The sequence below is a fragment of the Barbus barbus genome, assembly GCF_936440315.1.
Source record: "Barbus barbus genome assembly, chromosome: 35".
Lineage (NCBI taxonomy): Eukaryota > Metazoa > Chordata > Actinopteri > Cypriniformes > Cyprinidae > Barbus > Barbus barbus.
The window spans coordinates 13,183,654-13,202,726 of NC_136763.1; the positions used below are offsets into that span (position 1 = coordinate 13,183,654).

A 19,073-nucleotide genomic window follows, 5' to 3' on the forward strand; every position below is an offset into this window, starting at 1 on the left:
ACATGTGTTGATTCACCAGTATCCATTTATTATTATTGCTCTAATTTTAGCTTGCACCTACATACGGCTGTTTTTTAATAGAGAATGTCACATAGAAGGAAAACTTATAAACTCTCTCTTTTAGTTTTCTGTCCTCTACCTGCAGACATGAGAGGCTTTAATATACACCCTATTTTTCAAAGTAAGCCATTTTCTGTGAATGTGCGAGACTTCCAGGTTCATTAGCCCCTGTAGGGAAATAACGAGAAGAATAACCAAGTGCAGTAAATGGTAAAACTGTTTGCACTGCAAACCAGTGTGTTCATAAGATAAACAGTAAAATAATATGGTAAGACAAGTTTGCAATATCAAACAGCAAAACGAGCTGTTTTGTACAGCTACAATTAGCTGCAAGTGAAGGACACCGGAAGCCAGACACATTAAATTTTACATTACAAATGGCCGTGCCCACTCTTATGGGAAAAATAAGGTGGATAGCATGAGGCATTACACTTCACATCAAAATCTGTGGCCCTGAAGACAGATGAGATTACGGAGTAGGCTAGAACAGGAGCTGTGTAATCTTGACCTCTGAGATATGGGAGCTTGACCTCTGTTAAATAAAGGGACTACAAGGCCTTGCCTGACTTGACATTACATTGAGAAAGGAAGTGAAGGAGAAAGAACAGTGAAAAAGAAATCAGGGAGTGAGAGAGATGTGACTAATATAGAGCGATGGATGAAGTGCTGATAGATGAGTAGAGTGAATCCTGCTGACATCTTGTTCTCCTGTGGCACACAGCAGACTGATCTCTATGGACATGAAAGATGCAGAGTAGGAGAACATACAGGAAATACCTTCCGCCTATACACTGTGTGGATGCGAGCATGCTCAAGACATGCTAGAGATGTGCAACTTGTGGACAGCTTATCTGTGACCATTACAATTCCCAGTTGCACAATTCTGAAATGTCCAGAACACTTAGGTTCATAACATTTGACCTTACACCATTTATGCTATGAACATATATGACATATCATATGGCTTGCTTAGGAGGTGTGCTTTCCTTTTTCTTTTGCCTGGTAGACAATAAAATGGGTGGAATAATCCCATAGATTTAGGCCACATATACAGAGCATCAGAATATAGCTGTCAGCCCTGTATTTGAGTCCTTAAAATGGTTACGTTCAAACACAGTAGAGTCATATTATGGATATTGGTAAGGAATACAGGCTTGAGTCCCATTGCATATTCATACAGACAATATTTGAGATGCTACTGTAAATTACTATGTGAACAGGACATTGAGACTTACACCTATAAGTAAATGCAATTGTCAGTCCCAAAAACTGACAGTTTGTGAACATACAGTAGCCTTATACTGAGGGAAGAATTCAAGCCATTCCAAATGGCCAAAATATTGAGCTAACAAGCAACCCATCCAGAACACTGTAGTAACAAAGCAACATGCTCAGAAACAGTGACCAACTATAAACCACCTAGAACATTATATCAACCACCTACTGTAGTAATTCATGCGTAACAGCATGCTCATAAATCCTTGCAACCTCCTAACACACTACTAACTGTATACTAAAACACTGAAAACCCTCCTAGCAAACACCTAGTAAACCCCCAGATCACACAACCAACTACAAAGTAAAAGAACAGCAACACTGCAGTGCACCCTAGGTACCGAATGAATAGCAACCACACAGAGGTAGGGCCCTATGATTTCAGCGATGTGGAAAACGCGAGCGGAATCCAGTCATAAAAACTGAATTTACTGCATAACGCAGAATGTCACTAAATTTGCCAAATTTTGGATGCGTAAATCAAAAGTAGGTCAGTACACATAAATCAAAATGTGATATGGACTAGTGTCTGTCGATATTAAGGTGCAAAAATACCATTTAAATATGAATCCTTCATGTCCATGCTTGTGGTGTTTTCAAGCTCTGCTGCCTCAATCTATTAGTACATGAACACATAAACAATCTCTAGAACTGCTCTGAGAGTCAGTTCATGAGCATTTTACCGTTTCTTTTGAGTAAAACTATCATCATAGAACATACAAACCGAAATCTAAAAGGTCTTCACAGCAACCCATCAAAATAAAAGTTCGGTTTAACTTGAAGAAACTGTGACCGAAATATTACTTAACGTAATGATTGTACTACTATTACTAATAAAATTATTATTAAAACAATTTTAAAAAGGATATTTAGGAATAAATAAAAAATTAATTAATTAAATAAAAGGAAAAAAATAAAAAAACAACAATAAATTAGTATTTTTTTCCACTAAAAACAGTTAATTAGCTATGTTTTTGATTATTAATATTTAATGACACTATTAAAATGAAATCTAGAATATTAATGGAAAACAGAACTTGGTAAAAATAAAACTGAATTTGAGGGAAAAATAATAGGGCCCTAACATAGGGACTACAAAAAACACTGCAGCAACCACCAAGCAGCCTCGATAATACCCTAGCAACTGCTTAACAATCAAAAACACTCAGAACACCTTAGCAACCATGCAAAACATCATACAACTATATTGCAACATGATCAAAACACTCAGAACACCCTAGTAATCACCTAGATGCCACAGAAAACACCCTAGCAACCACCAAACAGCTCCCATAATTCCCTAACAACTGCATAACAACCAAAAACACTTGAACACTTTAGTAACCATCTCTATCAGTCCCCAGAACACCCTAGCAACTGCATAGATACTCTGCAAAACATTGTAGCAACTGCACAGCAATCAAAAACACCCTAGCAACCACTAAAAATACCATACATGATAAAGCAATCACACTGTGCATTCAGAGCCGGCACCAGGGCACCTCCATCGGGGGGGCATTTAAATTTCTACGGGGGCACAAATCACATTGTGTGTGTGGGGGGGGGGGGGGGGGGGGGGTGATTGCACGCTCTGTGTCTCATTGTCTCCTCGGGCGATCTGTGATCGCATGCAGTTGCTGACGCTCGCTAAAGCGTGCAATCGCTTTCTTATGTGCGCTGTGTTATCGGTACTTTCGCTTACAAAATCGATCACGTTCAGCAAGGAGGGGAGAGGATGGAAAGTGGGGCCGGCCCCGTGTGCATTGCAAGGAAAATCTTGAACTGGTATTTCAGGATGAATAGATCTGAAATGATGAAGATAACAGATGCGTAGTTTTGTGTAGGGTTGTCACTAAAGATTTTAGTAATTGGTCAGTTATTCTGATGATTAATCAAGTAATCGCAAAATTATGGTTCATTTTTTGTAGTAATAAAAATAGACCTAATTGAACAACAGACTTTAAAATGACTAAAAATACATATAGCAACGAGGCAATAATATTTATTTCAAATAAAGTATCAAAAGCAAATAATCATATAGTTTTATTATAAACAAAATATAACAAAATTCTTAAAATACATAATTATTATAAACAACAGAACTAATGTACATTACGCATTGTAAAATGCCTGCAGAGGGCACAAATGGCCTAACGATTGTTTTTAAACTTTACTGCATGATCTATCCTATCCTTTTATTGAGATAGGACAGCACAGAGATGACAGGAAAGCATGGGGTGGAGAAAGGGGAGCGGGATCGACAAAGAACCTCGAGACAGGAATCGAACTCGGGTCACCATGAGCGCAGTTGCACTGTATGTCAACACACTTGGCGCCAACAGCATTATGCTTTATCTTTTTTAAATGGGTTTAATATAGGGCTGTGCAATTAATCGAAATTCAGTTTCGATTTCGGCCTCTAACGATTATGAAAATATAATAATCGAGATAAAATGATTATTGCACCCCATTCCGCCCCCTTTCAATCAGTGCACTTTCATTGTAAATCAATAAAATCATGTAATGTGACTTTTGCAAAATGAGATTGCTTGAGTTATTAAGGTTGATTAGATTTATTAATGTTTTTAAAAGCGCGAGAGAGAACTTGCGCTCAGAGACGGAACAGACCACGGACATGTGAAGTCATTTTTTAGCTGTATGCGCCTAAAAGATCAAACACAAGCAAAAGTGTCAAAATGCGGCGCTTAGTGATTATTTACGCAAACCCTCGTAAATAAATGTAAACAAATGAGAATAAAAATGTGTGTAATGGTAAATTGGATCCGGGTGGATCTTAAAGTGACAGCGGGCTATATTCCTGCTGCCGACTGTGTGCTTAATATTAATCAAACAAATGACAAAGACAAAATCACACACTGCTCTTCACAGAAGGTCTTTTAAAAGGTCTTTACCTTTAATAAGAAACAAAAGGAAGTTTAATTCTTACAGTGAAGACTGCAGTTTTATTTTACATTTGATTATTCAATTACTATTGGCTGTTAACTGAATACTTTAGACTTTTTTTTTTAGTTTGTTATATGGTCCACGAATGATCGTGTCAAATAATCGTGATTACAATATTGACCAAAATAATCGTGATTATGATTTTTGTCATAATCGAGCAGCCCTAGTTTAATATACCACGCAGCCTTGGAAACGGTCTCGAATTGAATAGAGGAATCATGACAGCCCTATTTTTGTGTAACAAATGTGGACAGTTCTGAGGGAAAGGACAGACATGAGGACACGTCAAACCAAAAACATCCACGAAAGCCAGGAGGAAGGTGGTCTGAACCTCTGTTCTCGTTGACAACCAGACAACCCATCAGTCACGCAATCATACACACAGCCTCTTGCTCACACTTCACCAGAACTCTTCCCAGGAGCTCACAAAAGGTTCTTCCTGCCTCCCTCGAAGCGCAATGTTTACATGCTCCTTTAGTTTTACACCTATTGTATGTTTGTCACCCAAATATCTCATATTGTCCAGTAACATCTGCTCCTCACAGAATACACTTCCTGTGTGACCTTTGACACTGTCTATTACCGGATCTTATTAGCCTTTACAGGTCAGAAGGCCACAGTAATAACGGTCCACACAGATGGGCAAAACGGTCCAATATGCAATGTCATCCAACTAAAGCTTGGTTGGTGACATCTTTATGCTTTAACTTGCACTAAAGGCGCTGGACAAATAAACTAAGACTTCAGTGAAGGTAAGACAGACGAGTGTGCAGAGCTGTATGGATCACATGGTTGGCAGGAGCGATGGTTCAATGTTGCAGAATGACCTAGTTATACCAGGAGAGGATGGAGAGAATAGATGCGGGGAGGGGGCGGCAGGGAGAGGAAAGGGAGGGGACGCAGAAAAGGGGTACCTTGGAGGAGCAGAATGAAAAGTAGTTTGGTGGAAAGTGAGAGGAAGACGGGGGAGGGAGGAAGACGGTGGAAAAGCAATGGAGTGAAAGGTGTATCTCCAGCCCTAAGGGGAACGATAAATCAATCCCGTCTCTTCCTGATTAGAGCCGAAACTCTTCCTCCTTTTCCCACTCACTGCTGTCAAATATTACCTGATGTATAATAACACCTGCAAAAACCTGGAAAATGACACCGTTGAGACGTTTAAGCAGAAAAGTTAGTCTGAAGTTCTCTCTGGTGTGGATTCAAAGCAAATATAGTAATATGCAACGAGAAGAGGCAAGAGCTGTCTGGATGTTTTACTGGAAACTGCCAGATGCTGACCTACTCTACTGAAGGTGGGATGAGGGGGATCCTTGCGGCAAGGAGAAGATCTGGGTCATGATGCTCTAAAGGTCTTGTAGTGACAAATAAACAAATTTAAAACATATTTTTGACATCACTGGTTTTAAATGACCTGATAGTGAAGACTTCAAATGGTGGTTGATTATTTAGGTTGACATATTTAAAATAATGAATAAAAATGGATGAATGTACACATTTTTTTTTTTTTTGAAAGCTTTGAAGGGGGTGAATTATAAAAACACAGTATTGTTTTACCATGCTGAGAGTAGCATAGAATGAAATCCTGAATGTGTCAATTAGATGGTGAAATTAAGACATTTATTTAACGAGGATGCACAAGTTTGATCAAAAGTGACAGAAAAGACATCGTACAAAATGTTATTATATTATATAAGTTCAAAATCATTTGTTTGACATTTTAATATAATATAACAATTTCAAAAAAAATATTTTGAACTGTTAATTAAAGACTTCTGAAAAAATGCATCATGGTAAAAAAGTTTTCAGTTTTCAGCTCTGACAATAATATGTCTAGGAAATGTTTCTTTAACACCAAATTAGCATATTAGAATGATTTCTAAAGGATCACGTGACACTGAAAAGTCAGGTTTGCTATCACAGGAATAAATTATTATAATATATTAAAACAATATATTAAATTCTATTTTTTTTTTTATTGAAAACCACAAAATTAAATCCTGTATTTTTGATCACAAAAAAGCAGCCTTGCAGAGCATAAGAGACTTTGCTTAAAAAACATAAAAAAAAAAATCTTACCAACCTCAAACCTGAACGGTAGTGTATAAGTCAATATTATATTAATTTAAACATTGATAATTCAACAATTCAAGTGTTGCCAATACTGGATATTTAAAAGTAGATTTAAACCATCAAGTTGAAGGAACTACAGATTAATGCAAAGATTTAAAACAGCACATCTCGTGTCCCCCAAATGATCATTCAAATCCTTCTCAAATCTAATCATCATCCCAGAGATGTTACTAAAAAAAAACTATTTTCTATTTTTCCCCTTTTCAAATGCCCCCAAAGAAACATGTCTGATTGGGTTCAGTAGTAGTTTTATGCACCATTACATGTTCTGAATCAGATATCTGAACGGAGTTTGTTCACTATTCATCACATACTAACGTAGCAGTGGGTTTTATCGGTCTACTGCATGTCTAAAACATGCTGTGCCACAACTGAAATATTTAAGACCCCCTTCTTCTCTTATACCCTTAAAGACGACCACCCTCCTACATCCTTTCAGCACAGCTTTAGTCTCTACCATTCTAAAGTGAAATTGGATTCTGCCTAATCTCCGCCAGCACATTCGGTTTCCTCTCATTTCCTCCTGCACTGTTTAATTCAGTATGTAATCACAGAAAGGTCACACATTGGAGTAAACAGACCAATGGAAAACCTTCTTTGATGTGTTCTTGTATAGATTTTTTTTATTTTATCCTATTTATTCTGTTTAGTGGATTATAAAAATCTGTTTTGCCGTGTGGATATCCTGTAACTCAATAAGACGAGATGAGTTTGTGCCTCGGGAGAGACAGCGATAGGTGGGCAGACAACAGCAACCAATCCTACAGTGCACACACCCAAACCCAGCTCTCCTGCTAATGACCCAATTCATACATATATAACTAATATATGTTTTTAAGTCACTTCATTGTTTTTTTTATCTTCTTATTTTCTTCCTGACCACATCTGAACAGAAATGCAACTCAGCTGCTTATAATCCAAACTCTTCTCGCCTAAGTTGCCGCCATAGATGACCTGATCGCTAGGGCTCCATAGCAACAACATCGGGTGAGGGGTGTTTGTGTGTGTTTTTTTTTTTTTTTTTTTTTTTAGAATAACACTCATCCCAGAAGAGGCGTGTGCTTATCCGTTATGGTGTGGCAATGTGTTGTTTTTAAAGTCAAGAGAGAAGGTACAAAATGTACAACCTTTTTATTTACATTATCAGGTCTGTTAAGCACCACATTGTTAAATCAGACTCAAACGACAGGCTTTCAAAGTCATAAAAATGGCAGATAAAAATTAAAATGGTGTAAACCACATGTGTGTGCTGTTGCTTAGATACCAAGTAATAAGGGTTCATTAGAGGTGCAGCAGCTGTGTGTTACTGCACAAAACAGGATTCAACAACAAAAAACTCTGCTAAAAATATACCACACACTATATTTATTTTTAAGCATTTTAGGAACAGGTTTTAATGAAATCAAAATAAACTAGCTCAAACTAGCCTTAGCCTGTTTTCTGTATGTTTTATAGCCTACATATAGATTTAGGTCACATATAGGCCAGAATATTTAATGAATGCTGATTCCTGTGAAGCTCATGAAAACCCCTTCTGACAGGTTTAGAAATGTTGATTTTTTTCATATGATGAAGTGACTGATGTATCAAAAATCTGAAATCATAAAGTATCAAAAGATCTAACTTCCTCTGTTATATGTGTTATATATATAATCTAATATGTGTATTTATATGAAGAGTTTATTGTTTTTATTGTGTTCTATTGTGTTAGTTAACTTTTTTTTTTTTTTTACCTAATCAAAATAACCCAACTGCAGTTTGATTGAGATTAATTGGAATACACAATGAACACAAAGCCATTTTGCTTCTCAAGTAAACCGTTAAGACTGCTTGTTTTTTTTTACAGTGTGGTTAGCTGGAGTGATGGTTCCCAAATTAGCTGCTGGGACTCATTTCCTGGATGTGTGCATCTGCCTGGGGTTACCTTGGTGATTAAATACATTCTGGATCTCTTAATGGTCGTAGCTGTGCCATCCCACCTCCTGGGACACGGGTTCCCTGCTCCTCCCTGTGTTTTGCTCCTCCTTCATTCGCACTTATCATAAGGAGGGATTGGTGGATTGTGTGAAGGGTGTGAATATAGTCTCTAGAGATGGCTGCTCACTGCCGAATGATAAGAAACGTGCTTTAGAATGTTTGTGCATGCTTATGTGTGAGTTTGATTGAATTTGCATGTGTGTTTGAGTCTATGTTTGAATGAGTGTGTGATAGAGAAGGGGGGTCTGGAAGAGGAGCTGCTGACAAATCCATTAATTAAACCTCAGAAATCCATCCATTGCACAATAACAACTACAAGAAACGGCCCTGGAGCTAATTTAGGAGGGTGGGCTTTTCATTCTTTTGTGATTATTCTGGACACACGCTGCCATTAAAGCTCTCAGAATAGAGAAAGCCAATCAACGAATGAGATGGCTGAGAACAATGTTCCTTTTCTTACAGACAAAGAATAGACATGTATTAACCTCAATGATTAAATAAAAACGCAGCTAAAAGATATAAAACAATGATCCAAAATCAAAGCCTACGCAAACTCCATTTTAACAGTTTCCAGTTATATATAAAAGTCTACAAAAATAATTTTTCATGTACTAACATTAAATATAATAATTAAATGTAATATTACCATTTACTTTTTGTTTTTAAAATTAGGAATTTATTACAACTTTTTTGTAATATATGTTTAGTATGCAATATGTTTTGTAATAAACATAAGTCATAATTATAAAAACAAATGGTTTAAGAGATATATATATATATTTTTTTTTTTTTTTTTTTACACAATCCTAACCAATTTTAATAGTTTTTATTAATAAATTAACTGATTTTAACATCTGTATTTATATATAAAATATATTTAAGTATTAACGCTAGTTAATAAACATTAACATTTGTAAATAATTGGGGCTGTCAACGGATTAAAACAATCACAAATATTTCAATTAAACTATGTTAAACAATTTTTAAAATGAGCCCATTTCTGGTTTGGTGTCAATGGAGGGGTACTGGAAAAAAGATTGGGAAATTTGTGGTACAAACTTTTCAACAAAGGCTCCTCAAAGACAACACAGCTCCGAAACATGACAAGCATGCTGCTAAGAAACCCATAATCACACTTGAAACACGTTTCATACAAGCACAACCATATTCAAACAAAGAGAATCCCTAAAATCCCTAAGAAATACTGCTAATTACTTTGTGCTTCGCCTCAGAGGATCCAAAGGGTTCATGAGCTGTTTTTCAAGCCCCTGAAGCAGAGAGAGGACCAGCTTTGTGGGAGATCATCTCTGTCCTTAAACCATTCTGTTTGAACCTGTTCCAGATGCCATAGGGTCAATGCAGTTGGTGCATTCAGGCACTGAAGATAATATATGCGCATGCTATTAACAGTGCTTTCTTAATTCTGTAGTTTATGCTAAAACCTATAGTCTCAAGATTCACCCTTCTCTCAGATCTGAAGACACCAGCAAATCGCAGCAGACTGACGTCTGATGAATCAGACTCATGTGTATTCCACGCCAAGTTCTGTTGAACTTCATGTTTGCTTCAGTTCGTACATTTGCCCTCAGGCACTGTGATTGTGCGCATGAGGCAACACGAGGTCATAATTCAGGTCAATGCTTTTTAGAGACATACAAATCATACCTCTGAATTTATTTCTCACATTTTTTGGTGGATTTTAGGCATGTAATACAGCCTTTTAGTCACAGGAAATGTGTGTGGATTATTTCTGCATGCTACTAACATGTTTCTGTCATCGCCTGTCATGCAACATCCATAAAACATGCTCTGACAGCTTTGAGCTACAATAATAGCCACAAATGGATGAAAAATGCAGGAAAGAAGAAATGTACTCAAGCTTTTGATTGTGTGCTAATATTGTGGTTTCTTAATATTATAGCCTTTGTCTTCTGGTGATCTTGGCAATACAGGAACGTGTATAGCTTTTTTGTGATCCTCAATATGTTTCTGAATAAATGTGTGTAATATTAAATTACATCACATTACAGCACGTTACTCTTTCAGTCACACACTATCGGCAGGAAAAAAAATCACGCAATTCAAGCGCAATGCTCAAGGGTCCAACAACTGTTCCCCATCTGGGATTCGAGCATCTGGTTCCATGTTCTCCTCAAAATGTCAGTTCTTACAGTATGATCTTATTGTAGCCTACCTGTAAGACTATTACACTATAATAAAACAGAAGCATAGGTCTGGAAGTGCTGACTAACAGCTGTGAGTGCAATTATGCTGCATATGAGGGTAATTTTGCTGAGTTTGCCACAACAGACTATGTAGATTCACTCAGCACCACATAGATGGAAGAAGAGCTTAGCTAGTCTTGACACGAACACAAGGGACACGATTAATACTCCAAAAGAGCATTGCCAGTGTCACCAGTGCTAAATCTCTCATTATGGAAAGCAGAAGGCTTTTTAAACCACACAGACCTGGACTAATTGGAGACGTTCTGGAACAATCCATCCACGTCTGGCCCGTTCTCAGGACGTAAATTATATGAAAGTATATTACTGAATCCAGACAGGGATTTTACAAAGTAATTCATCCTTTTTGTGCAATCAGTGCACATAATAAATCATCAGGCATGATGAGAAGTGAGAAGGAATCGCATAAGCTTACTATTTTTGTGGTATACAGCACATATACACATACACAAACATACATATATGTTTATATTTAAAATATATACTGTATGTGTGTCTTTATATATGCATAAATATAGACTGTACACTTATTTTGGATGCGATTAATCATGATTCATGGTTTGACAGCACTTTACAGTGAAAGAGCATCTCTGTGCATTATCTTTGAGTACATTAACCTCCTACTGTTCAGCCTGCAAAAAGGGATGGGCTTTCCAGCTCCCCATACACAGAAACGCATAGATCTACACAATCAGCCCCTTGTATTGCATGTCCGATTGTATGGCTGATTCAACAGCGCTGATATTACGCAACCTCATGTCGTCATTGTCAAAAGTCTAAGATGTTTTTGCCTTTTTTCAGGTGCATTCATCCACAACTTCACTCTACATGGTTCCGGTCTAGGCCACTAACAGTATTTACATTAAGGAGCGACAGAAGCTCTTTTATAAAATGACACTAGTCATTTATTCCCATGTGTTTTGCAGAGATACACATGGCAGAACAAATACTGACATGTTGCCATGAGCCACATGTGAATGCTGCATATCAGTTCCAGGAGTTTCCTAGAAAACATCAAAGTCTGGACAGCAAACAGCCTTTTTCTGACTACGCATGACTGCTATGTTGTAAATATGAAACAGCTGCTTTCACCACTGCGCGCATTTCAATTCTTCAAAGGAGAATGTGTAATTATTTCAGAATTAATGAGAACAGACAACTATAAGTAAGACATTTGACTTATCTAAACACTGTGACGCTTTTAAAATATTAAAAATACAGTATCTGAAAGGTCCAACATCTGGCAAATACTGGCTTAACTAGGGACTACCTGTCTATACAAACAATGCAGAACTATTTTCTCTTTCTTTGCCATCGCTATACTTACATAAATAGCTATTTTTATATAAACTGTTGCACTGAATGGAAAGAACTGTTCAATCTTATCTTTTATGAAGGATGTGCATGGATCTGTTTTAAAATTATATCACAATAAACTGATCTCTTTATAGTAAACACTAAATCCAGTAATAGATCACTATACTTTAAGCTGTGTTAAAATGCAAAACTGACAAATAACTAAGCAGAGATGAAGAGAAAGGGGGGAAATAAGAAAGATGTTGAGAATGAGAACAAATAAAAGAAAAACACTTTCATTAGTGTAGTCTAATTGCTGTTTAATTGTGTATTGAAATAAATAGCAAGATTTCTAATCAGATCTGGTTGAAGAGTTACAACCATACATTTAGACCTTTACCACACTGAGACAAAGACAGAAACGCAACACTGCAGAGTATAAATCTACGCAGATGACAGCTCAGGTTGTGCTTGAGGTTGTCAAGCGAAGCTGGCTTGTGTTGGTGTATGTTCTTCAGTAAATGACCGCTTTCTTCTGAACGCAAGTCACATGCTAGCTAGACACTTAATGCATCTGACTGACAGCTCTGGTAGTTGTTTTTCTTATACAGTAAAACAAAGACTACTCCTTGGTCTGACAGAAGATAACATTCAGTGATGTGGTGGCAGCGAGATATGCAAACAGACAGAAGACTTTAGAACGAGTGCGAAAGGGCAATGCAACAGAGTTCACAAAGGTCACAGCCGTAACACGTATCCCAGCGTCCAACTCAGACATCAATATGTACTCATCCACAGCCAACCACTCATCAATAAATGTCTGACTAATTTAGAAAATAACTCAAAATTCCCTTTTCACGTTATTTGGCAATTAATAAATTACTCATCATACCGACTACAAGTGGAAGCCCATTAAAAACAAAGTCTCAAAGGCCCTTTATTAGAACAGTGAGCAGCCACCATGACGAAAATCACAGCTCAAAGGCAAACAATTATTGTCAGAGACAATAACACCAAATACAATTTGCCAATCTCTCAAATATTGAATGTAGCCTGTAACCTTTCATGCCAAATTTAAAAGTATTCAGTTTCTTTATAAAGGTTATACATTTCATATTTATGTTTATTTAAATTTTTAATGTTTATTAAAAGCTTAACATAGCTATCTAAAATAACAGAATAAGATCCACAAGTCTAAACATGTCAGATCAACAAAGCCCGGTGTAACACGGTCAGCATGTGGGATGAAACACACATAAGAATGAATGAAAGAAAAAAGACACATGCTAGCAAGCCCTCTCTCTCCTTCCAGAAACAAAAAAGGCAATTATCAGCCCTCTGTAGTCTGCTTTTGAATCCAGGCAGACACACACCAATGGAATACATAAAACAAATCCAATTTACCTCTTAGGCAAGAAGGTCTCCGTAACTGGTAAGAGTGAGCTGGCCTGTCATCACTATTAGAGTATATTCTTCATTCATTTGTGCTGGCTGTTTGCGTGCTTTAAAATCCTTTGACTAGAGGAGTAGGTCACTGTGGCTTACAGCCTGTGCCATCAAGAAGCAAAGCATGCATGTATTTCCTTAATGACGTGTCTTCTGGGGGCTGTTATGCCTCTGTGCATCCTTACCTCAAGCCCTTACTAACTGTCTCTGATGTTCCCTCTCTCTTTCTGCCTTCCTCACACACAGCAAATACAGATTCCCCCGTCTGCCACCTCCTACTTTGACTTCTCCCCGCCCACCTTATGATTAATTAATCACCATGTGGGCAGACCCCTCCCCCCTTTGAAAATGATCTACACATACACACGTGCTCCACAGAACAAAAAACGCATACACACATCAAGGAAAAACACAAATGCATGATATATGTAAAACTGAGGCAGTCGGGTGTGCTGTCCTCCCCCTCTCTGAGCAGGGGAGGGATTTAGTGTTTCTCAGGCTGGGCTGGAAGACTCTCCCCTCCTCCAGGCTTTCCCTCTGAGCTTGACCTCTCCATTTCGACCCGCATCTCAATCTCGTGTACGTCTGCATCCCTTTTCGCTCCCTGCTCGCCCTCATGTCACCTACTGACAAATCAATACGATGTCAACAACATGCAAATGCTCACTATACATGATTAGAGAAGCCTAATAGAGACCGATAGATGCCAGTGCCAGAGAGTTAGAGTTAAATGATAAAGATATTTAACCTTGCTTCTGGTCAAAACAAACAAAAAAAGGATCATTAAAGAAGTAGTACTTAATTCCACATTCATTTAAGATAGCAATTGCTCAGCGCATGTTGATATATAGCAGAATGTGACATACTAGCAAGGTCAAACACTTTCATAGCAACATCAGTAGGAGTAATCTAATAATGTAAACACCTTCTGATATGATTCTAATTAAAATGAGCTGTTAGACAGTCTGACAATATGCAGCAATAATTGCAAATATGTCATGCATGTTATTCTGATGTAGTGGCTTATCATTTTAATCAACAATGATTGCTGTATAATTAATGGACTAAAAAAAGAATACTAAAAAAGTACTATGGAATTATATATTGGAGTTATTTTTTATATAATCACGGCAAACAATTTTTTTTTTTTGTGGGGTGGCATACATTTTTTGTTGTCAGTAAGATTTTTTGGTAAAAAATACAGAAAAAGCAGTAAAATGATTATAATTTATACAGCTTTTCTATTTTAATACATTTTATTTATATAATAAAGTCTTCAGTGTCACATGATCCTTCTGAAATCATTCTAATATGAAGATTTGGTGCTCAAGAAAGATTTCTAATTATTGTCAGTGTTGAAAATACTTGTACTGCTTAATATTTTCTGTGACAACCTTGATATATTTTTCCAGGATTTTCTTTAATGAATAAAAAAAAATTCAAAAAGAGCAGCATTTAATTGAAATATTTCTGTAACATTAATGTCTTTACTCTCACTTTTAATCAATTTGATGCAACCTTGCTGAAAGTATTAATTCAAAACCATGGCATATGACTATGGTAATTGTGCAGTACCATCTTATGTGTGTCAAAGCACCAGCTTCGTACCATCTAGTACACTCATACAGGACCAATGCTTAGATTTACGGTACCCGGGACATAAATTAAGCATAAAACCTTATTAAGCTTCACTTGTCAGTGTCTGGGGTAACATTCCCATGACATTTTTTGTGATCATTTTGCACATATGTATGGAATAAATTAAAATCAGAATGTTTTCAAGAAACTCACATCTCAATGTCTAAATGAAGTGCACAGGTCAAGCCAAATTACTATAGCTTACCTTAAATCATCTAAAAGCCAAGGACTGCAGGTGATTGACATCTTAACTAAGCAGGACCCTTGATCCTGTGTCTCCAAGGTGGCTTTGCAATTTGAAGGTATTTAGTTTCCAAATGTAAGCACATTACATTATGATAAGGGGCCTCTCTGTGACTGCATATCTATCTTCAGGAGTTTAACAGCAAGCATGAATACAAAAAAAAGATAATAGCTCGAAACCTAATTTCAATGCAAAGGGAGATTAAACACTGCAGCAACTTCTCTATTCCCCAGTTTGCAACACAGATCAAGGAATGTGGAGATTAAACAGTGTTTGTTGCTGTAGTGTATTTGCTCAAACATGTACAGTCCAAGCAAGGGCAGAATGGGTTTCCCTTATTATGAGAAATGTTTCACATTTTTTCCTTTCCACTGAGGTCTTTTGTGGGGGCTCCTGTGTTGGCAGATGCAAAACAGAGGGAGTAAACCCAAATAAAAGGTTTGTTTCAGTTCTTCATGATTGGCACAGAAATTACAAGGAGCTGGAAGATCTAAATCACTCTGGGGAAGCAGTGAGAAACAGAAAAGACATTAGAAACAGGACTGAAACTCCCTGACACAACTTTATGCATCTGATAGGGATGGGAATAATAAAGAATTGAATGATTCTGGTTCTACTTCCAACTACTATTAATGATTTGGTTCCTTAATGGTTCGGTTAATGATTCTTTTAGTACTTTTAATGAAGAAATATGAAATAAATGCATAAATGCTTTTCACATACTTTAGAAATTGTGGTGCCGCTAGTGATAAATGCATGTTTGAGAACCATTCACACAATGCAAATCATTTGGTTATGGCATTTAACCAGTACTGAATAAACTTTGTTTTTATTTTTATTTTATTTTAAATAAGGATATTTTCTTACATAAATGCATCATACACTTCAAAGGGCCATTATTAACTCCCCAGAGCTGTGTGGAGCACTTTTTATGATGTATGGATGCAGATTTTTGGGCTTCAAAATCTTAAAACCCAATCACTGCCATTATAAAGCTTGGAAGAGCCAGGATATTTTTTTAATGTAACTTCCATTGTATTCGCCTGAAAGAAGAAAGTCACATACACCTAGGATGGCTTGAGGGTTAGTAAATCATGGGGTAATTTCCAATTTTGGGTGAACTATCCCTTTAATTTCGGGTTTCTTGTTTGAAAAAAAATTTCAGTGCATCATTAAATCATCATTGCATCATTGATCTATTCTATTCTATCACAGATTAAACTGGGTGATAAAAAAAAAACAAACACAACATAAACAGATTTTCATTAAAGTGACATTCACAGATTTGTGTGTTGAAATAAATAGCAAGTATTCTTAATGTCATGCAGACATTAAAAGGCTATGAGCAAAGACATTCCTCCTGTGTTGACATGCCATAGCATATTGTCACAGAGGGCCCGTCTTTCAATTGCATCAGGTGTAACGCTAATTGCATTGTTTAAATATTTAAACCAGCTTGAGGGACACAAAGGCAGAGGGATAGGGAGGGGCATGGGTTAAAAAGAGCAAGAGCGGGAGAGGGGCGGAAGAAGAGAAAGAGATGACAGGAGAAGAAAGGATAGAGGAATATGAATGTATTTGAGAAAGATAGAAAGGCTCTTGTTGTTTGTGGAACTCCAGGACAGGACATGAGTAAAACAAAGAGACACAACAGTGGAGCATCATGGCTGTTTGAGCAAAGTAAGGCCTCCTTTGTCTGTGTCAGGGGGAATGAAAGATGGAATGAGACAAACTGGATGTTCTTGTTTTTTTGTTTTGTGTTGTCTTCTTTTTCAGCAATCAACGGGGTGGCTCATTAGAGACTAACGAGAGGTCTGAAGAGCACACTTGGGAAGGCTGGAAGCTGCCAGGTTTATGAGAGAGGCTATGTACAAAAGCTGTCAGTAATGAGCAATGAGTTGAAACGGGTCCATGAGAGTCCCACTGGAGTGCATCCCACTCTGACATGTTCGGTCTTCTAACCCAGCGGCTTTTGAACACTTGTTTGTGTATAAAAGGACAAGAGATGAAACATTGTGTATAGCCAGATCAACATTATTGCAGGGTTACTGGCATTACCAGTTATTGGAATGGTTTATGCTATAGACATAAGCTACCCTTTGAGGTCAGTAAGAAAAAAAACTCACCAAGGCTGCATTTATTTGCTTAAAAATACTGCAAAAAAACGTTTAATTATTTTTTACAATTTAATATAAATCAAAAGAACAGTATTCATTTGAAATCTAAATATTTTGTAAATGTATTTATTTTCACTCGATCAATTTACAACATCCTTGCTGAATAAAATACTTATTTTCTTTTTTTTTTTTTAAATCAAGTTATTAATTTTTAGATGAACAATTCCTTTAAAAGACAGCTTTAGTCTTGTTTTTAAAGACAGCACGTGTAAGGAAGATGCATGCTGCATGTTAGCTAATAGCACTTGGCAACGATCCTATTCTCAATGGTTGGTCAGGTCAACAAAGTGTTAAAGTCATCTAGATGAAGCAGTATCCAGGTGCACATGCTAGTTCCCATGCCTCCCATCTTTTTATGTGATACATCGCTTCCTTAGTCAATAAGAGGCATTATACATCAAAAATACATCGGTTTTTCCTACATTAACACCACAGAAATCAAATTTGACACATTCGATATCTACTAAACCCATAATAGATGTTAACTATTCTGGGGTGCGTTTCTAAAAGACCTGTAAAGAGTACAAAAACAGTTGAAAAGATCTCTCTGATGCTGCTGATGAGGTCTGGCAGCTCTTGGGAACAGCTGGTCTTTCGTTTATCAGGTCTACACCTCTCCATACACATTCTGTCCTGGTCTGTCCCACCCTCCATTGACCAAAGACCCCTCTCCACTTATCCTGCTGTTTATAGGGCCGGTCAGAGGGTCAGATTAATGGCAGCCCTTCAGAACAGCTGCTGCCGAAGGCCAAGCCGATACATCCACATTAGTTGTGCGACTCTTCAGACAGTTCTTCCTTTCATCCATGATCCAATTCACTCTCTTCTTACATAGATTTAACAGCCACATAAAGAGGAAAAAAAAAAAAAAAAAAAAGGAGTTTTTATGACCCGAAACAACATAAATTCTATCCGGATCAATGATATTGATTCACTTTCATATATATCCTGAAGCTCTTCTTTTGGGCACTTTAAAGTGAAAATCACTGCCTCAGTTCCTTGTTTCTAGCTTAAGCTCATATTCACATATTATTAACACAAAATGTAAAGATTAAAACACTTACGATACAAATGGATTCAGTAGCTTCATAAATAGAAAGTGTCTCATGAACATGGGTCATGACATCATCAGTTATGTAAACCATGAAATAGTTGAAGTGTCATAGGTTAAGCTCATGTCCCTTGTCCAACCACAGAGCAGATGTCAAGTAGGCCACAGTCTTGACACAAAACGCAATAACTCTAACAGCAGGGCACGTGGCTGTCTGAGTTTCCCCCCAATAAGCCACTGGCTCGCGGGTTATCTTAAGCAGGAACATGGGTAGACTGTAATTCAATGAAAACCCTGAACAGCAGGGCTATTAGAGCTGTAAAATGTCAGAGTGTTTGGATCAGAGTGTTCTAGGTGATGTAAACATTTTCTCTGAACTACTACTTAACAGATCGCATAAAGACAGAGAATTACAGAGAATGAGAGAGGAAACAACTAAGGAAGCAGCTGGTCAAAAAAGGAAATGAAATCAATATAAATGATGCTACATCTATATCCATATTTATGAAAACGGTCCTGAATACTGATTAGCCAATGCACCATCCCTGTCAGGGTCATAAACAACAAAG

At 37.1% G+C, this 19,073-nt stretch overlaps 1 protein-coding gene across 5 annotated transcripts in view; it reads right to left on the reverse strand.

Moving 5' to 3' along the window:
• Window positions 1-13,623, reverse strand: part of LOC306854964 (neurofascin-like) — a 68,566-nt gene extending 54,943 nt beyond the window's left edge. For 4 of the 5 annotated variants that reach the window (XM_079393305.1, XM_079393306.1, XM_079393303.1 and 1 more), the window contains exon 1: window positions 13,353-13,623. The gene's annotated coding sequence lies outside the window, so the exon portion shown is untranslated. The remainder of the gene's footprint in view (window positions 1-13,352) is intronic. The other variant, XM_079393304.1, reaches the window with a different exon arrangement.
• Window positions 13,624-19,073: the final 5,450 nt, after the last annotated feature.